The following is a 5,601-nucleotide window of genomic DNA, read 5'->3' as shown; positions in this document are numbered from 1 at the left end:
CCAGAAGCCTTTCATCACTAAATTAAAAATTTAATTAGTCCAGTACCAAAGCACAGTGAGTTGCTTGCAAGTCACTGAGGAGATCTCAGATCTAAGGGATACTTATACCTATATCCCATCAGAGACATTCTCAATAGCAGAATGCTCTGGAGTTAGTCACGTTCAATGATGATGTACCTTTACATCTCATCTGTATGCCGTATCAGTATCTCCTCACTCCTTGATTAAGAGGACAACAAACCCATATGGCCTACAGCGACCTATGCTCGATAGAAGCTGTCGTCCTTATTAATAGCCCATCATTTGATCATGAACAGTTTTAAGAACTAATCGATAAATTCTCTCTTTATCGAACTTAAATAGTCCTAAAAACTTCATCACAATAACAAAGTTCATTAGAAGATGAAAACTTATGATGAAAATGCTAAAAATATATTTTATTTATTAATAAATCAATTATAATATAAGGTTGTTCAACCGTCAATAGGTTGACGATTGACTTTTGAGACATATTTTTTAACATCAATTTGGTGGATATTTGGGTCAAATTGTGTCACCTAGAAGCATCTCACATTGGGGTGTCAAATCTCAAATTAATATCATTTATGAAGAGTCCAAGTTGTGAAGGACTCTTGGAGTAAAAATAGGTTTTGCATGCAAGTTTTGGCATGGGCAGAAGGAAGAGTCCTTCTGGCATGGGATTAAGATGCGTGTGGTTGCCTATATCACCCTCTATCCTCTGGTGCATATCTCAAAGCATGAGATCAATTTCTTTTGAAATTTTTGGGGCAGAGAAAAAATAGAAACGAGAAGGTTCTCTCACGTGCGCGTGCAGAAGCATCGCATCTCTCTATGGTTTGGAGAGTTCTTTTCCTAATCAAATACTTTTAAATTGGAATAATTTTTCTTAATAATATTCTACATTTGATGAGCTATTTTTTGTGATTTTTTTAGAATTTTTTCAGACTTATCAAATGACCAAATGGATGCTAGAAACATCCTCATATGTGCGCGCATGGTGATCAGCACTTGTATGAAGAGGTGCGACGATAGCATCCTTCCATGAAAATTTTATCACTATTTTAGATTTTTTAGAATAAAAAATGAGTCCTCTATCCACATGAATTTTTATGGATTTTTTTGATTTGAGAAGGGATACAAGAAATATCCCTTATCTGATCGCACATGCAGATGAGGGTGCTGATCGACGTATCATTAACAAGAGTCCTACTTGAAGGAACTCTTATCTCTGATAATCAGATCAGATGAGACTTTTTTATGGGGTGTGTCCCTCTCTTTTGGCATCCCTTTGGTGGCTATAAAAGGGCTTGGGCACTGGGTGTCCGAGGCATTCAGATCGAGTTTCCAATTTTATCTCCATTGCTCTCCTTTCTTTCTTACAACCTATCTTAGTTTTAGGACAAGGGTATGGAATTTAAGACAAAGCCTTATCTGATTCTACCAAGGGTTGTGAGGGTCCTAAAGAAGGAGAATCAAAAGTCCAGAGAAGGTTCAGAGAAGATGGAGTCAGGTTGTTGAAGAAATCTGATCGGTATGAGGCTAGTCGAGTTCTAGGGGCTAGAACTCTTGAAGCAAGGAGAAGAAGGAGTGCTATCTTTGGTTCAATTTTTATGTGGATCACTATTGGAAGGCAGACACTTAGATGCCTTACGGAAATTGAGATTAGCGCTACAAGTATGAAGGAAAAACCACCTTTTTCCTCGTAGGATCTTCTAGATTTCATCAAATCTGGGAGGGAATAATTTTAAAAAAAATTATCCAATATTTATTTTAGATCTAAATATCTAGATCTAATTTTATTATTTGACATTAATTCTAAAATAAATCTAAAAGTATGAAAAATATGAAATACCTCAAGGGTAATCTGATTACCCTGTAGATGATCGCAGCAAGCCTGAGGTTCTGATTTAGCCACACAATCGTCTGACCTCTACCAGTATCCATTCAGGTAGGACCTAGATTATCTTCTTTTCATGAATCTCTGCTCCAAAAATTAAAACTAAATCTGATTAGGAAGATCTTCAAAAGTCTTCCTGAAGTTGGAGTAGCAGCTTGTCGAAGAACTTCTACAGCCTTCCTGTTCAAGGCGTCACCACACCTTGATCTTGCATCAGATGGATGCCCAACTCCTTGGGCATGAAGAGGGGAGGGAGGACTTCAGATGGGATATGGAGAAGAGGAGGGGGGATGGCAGCTTTGATGGGTTTGGTGCAATCACTTAAACCCTAGGCGTAGACAGGGTTTATATAGACCCTGCTGCACTGTGCAGTGCCACATCATTCGACCAATCAAAAAATTTAAATAAATATGAAAAAATTTTGATTGATGGAGTGATGTCATTTGATCACATCAGATAAGAATCCTAGCCTTTCTCCAAGAGTTGGTGCCAACATTAGATAAGCACAATCATGTTGGTGCCAAGGAGTCCATGTTGATCAAATCAACTTCCATCCTTATCCACTTGGGGTGCCCTCTTTATCCAATTGGGCTCACACCATAATTTGATTATAGTGCCTAATTTAATGCTGATTTGGTATGTGGACACTCCACAAAAATTTTCCAATGAGCTCTTGCTAAGTGGCCTTCAATTTAAGACCCATATGTCAACTTTTGATTGATGTCCTAAAATAAAATTGACAGGTGACAGGAATTAGCAGGTGCTTGTCTTAAATTCATCTCATGAATTAAGATAAATCTTTTTTGAGCTGGAAAAGCTTCATTTAGACTGAGAAAAATCTTCTCAAGATTCACTGGATGAGTCAAATCACATTTGGCTCAGTCGAGATAGAAAAGATTACACGAGGAGAAAGTTAGGCTCAATCGTGTGCTAGCATGATTTCCTTGAACCTAATTGGATCTAATCCAAATCAATTGGGCTAGCCCAATTGATGACATCTAGATCCTAACCCTTGTTAGTGTGACCTAGTTAGGTTCAATTCTGTATGGTAATGAGACATGTCATGATCTTATCATCGACATCATCGAAACTCCTTTCGATAGATCAGAACTCTTCTGATTCAGACAATTAGAATGATTGATCATCAAGATCATTCTAATTGCTTCTAAAATCTACCAATGACACCTAACAGTATATGGTGGCAATCCATCAGAACTAAAGATGAACCTTTCGATGTAGCTACCTGTTGATTGAGTTCCTCTATCATGAGTCCAAACTGAATTAGGGTTAAGGTGAACTCGTCAAACCCAACATCAGTCATATGAATCAATCGATTGATCCAAGTTCGATGTGAAACCCTAATAGAAAACTCTTTTCCATTATTTCACTCTGTCATGGCCATGGGCTTAAGGACTCGATCTTTCCATCATCATAGGATTACTCCTCTCATCTATTGAGGTTGATAGATCCCATCTTGGTGCGATCTGGTTCCTACAATGAATATGCTACAGCCAACATACATCTCAGTGTTTCGAATGGCTTAGGAGACCGAGTTATGGTGTAGTCAAACTATAACACAGTCAAGGTGAACTATTGATGCACCTCAGGTCAAAGAACTAGACACACAACTGCAGCATCGAGCTAGTCATCGATGAGAAGGTAGACTTCCTTATGACTGCTCGATATGGTCATGCTCAGTACTCTCATTCTCAATAAATATCTGTACTCTCACTTCTATGTCTCCACACCGTAGACTCAAGACACATCTACCCAAAGAAAGCGATCGTACACCAACCTTTCAGATCGATCACCATCCTCGTGATGATCCTATGGTCAGGAGCTGTTTATGAGTTAGTTATGTAAATTCATGCCTTAAATTTTCAACTCTTGAAAATATAAATTGACATTCCTACTAACCCAAAGGATGTATCACAGACATAATGTATATAATGTGATAGAAGAATAACTCATTTATTGATTTATAGTCAAAATTATAAATTTGCCCTTAGATTTATATAGGAATGTGTCAGCCAATCTGGCATCTAGGGCACACATCTAACAAACTCCCACTTGACCTAATGCCAATTGACTACATATCTAAGTCCCATCTTCTCAAGGTGGGCTTCGATCTTTTGCTGGCCTAATGGCTTTGTTAGCGGATCTACCACATTATCTATGGAGTCGACTCTCTTAACCTCGACATAACTTTTTTCGAGGTAATCATAGATCAGATAGAATCGCCGCTCGATATGCTTGGACTTTCGATGAGACCTTGGCTCCTTAGCTAGGGCTATGGCACCATTATTGTCGCAGTAAAGAGGGATGGCATCTGATGACATCACTCCAAGCTCCACGATAAACTTTTTATACCAGAATGCCTCCTTCACAGCTTCCGATGCAGTAATATACTCTACCTCCATGGTGGAATCAGCAATCACCGTCTGCTTGAAATTCTTCCAGCTAACTGCACCACCATTGCAAATGAACAGACTCCCAGATGTCGACTTTCGATCATCTATATCAGAGATAAAGTCTAAGTCTGTATATCCCTGAATCTGGAGTTCTCCTTCCCAAAGACTAGAAACATATCCTTAGTCCTTCTCAAGTACATAAGGATACATTTCACAGAAGTCCAGTGCTCTTCGCCTGGATTCAATTGATATCTGCTTGTAACGCTCACAGCATGGGCTATATCAGGTCATGTACATAACATGACATACATGAGACTCCCTATTACCGAAGCATAAGAAATTTTGCTCATGCATTCAATCTCCTTAGGTGTGCTAGGGCACATCTTCTTAGAGAGATGAATGCCATGTCTAAAAGGTACTAAACCTCTTATGGAGTTTTCCATGCTAAACCTTTTTAGCACCTCCTCTATGTACATCTTCTACGAAAGTCCCAGCATCCTATTTGGTCTATCTTTATAGACCTTAATACCCAGTATAAAGGATGCCTCTTCTAGATCTTTCATAGAGAACTCCTTAAACAACCATACTTTGACTAAGGTCAATATGGGAATGTCATTTCCAATTAGGAGGATGTCATCTACGTATAATATGAGGAAGACAACTGCGCTCCCACTGATCTTTTTGAACACATATCGTTCCTCCTCGTTCTTAATGAAACCAAATATTTTGATCACATCATTGAAACAAGTATTCTAGCTCCGAGATGCTTGCTTAAGTCATAAATGGATCTTTGCAGCTTGCAGACCTTGTGATCATTATCACTGGATGTGAAATCAAGTGGCTGTTTTATATAGATATCTTCCTCAAGATATCCATTTAAGAACATCATTTTCACATCCATCTTCCATATTTCATAATCGAAATAGGCTGCAACAGCAAGCAATGTGTGGATGGATTTAGCATGGCTACAGGCGAGAAGGTATCCTGATAGTCAATGCCTTCGCACTGACTATAACCTTTCGCTACGAGCCTAGCCTTGAATGTCTCTACATTCCCATCTGCACCTATCTTTCTCTTGAAGATCCATTTACACCCAATAGGTACAATACCTTCAGGTGGATCTACCAAGGTCCAGACTTGGTTTGAGTGCATCGAGTCAATTTCTGATCTCATTACCTCTAACCATTTCTCGGAGTCGATATCTGATATTGTCTCGTCATAGGTCTTGGGATCATCACCATGAGCCCCATTTTTCGTGAGGAACATTTTCTC

Source organism: Elaeis guineensis, chromosome 11, assembly GCF_000442705.2.
Source record: "Elaeis guineensis isolate ETL-2024a chromosome 11, EG11, whole genome shotgun sequence".
Classification (NCBI taxonomy): Eukaryota; Viridiplantae; Streptophyta; class Magnoliopsida; order Arecales; family Arecaceae; genus Elaeis; species Elaeis guineensis.
The sequence above is the reverse complement of the archived record's forward strand: the minus strand, read 5'-3'. Positions refer to the sequence as shown.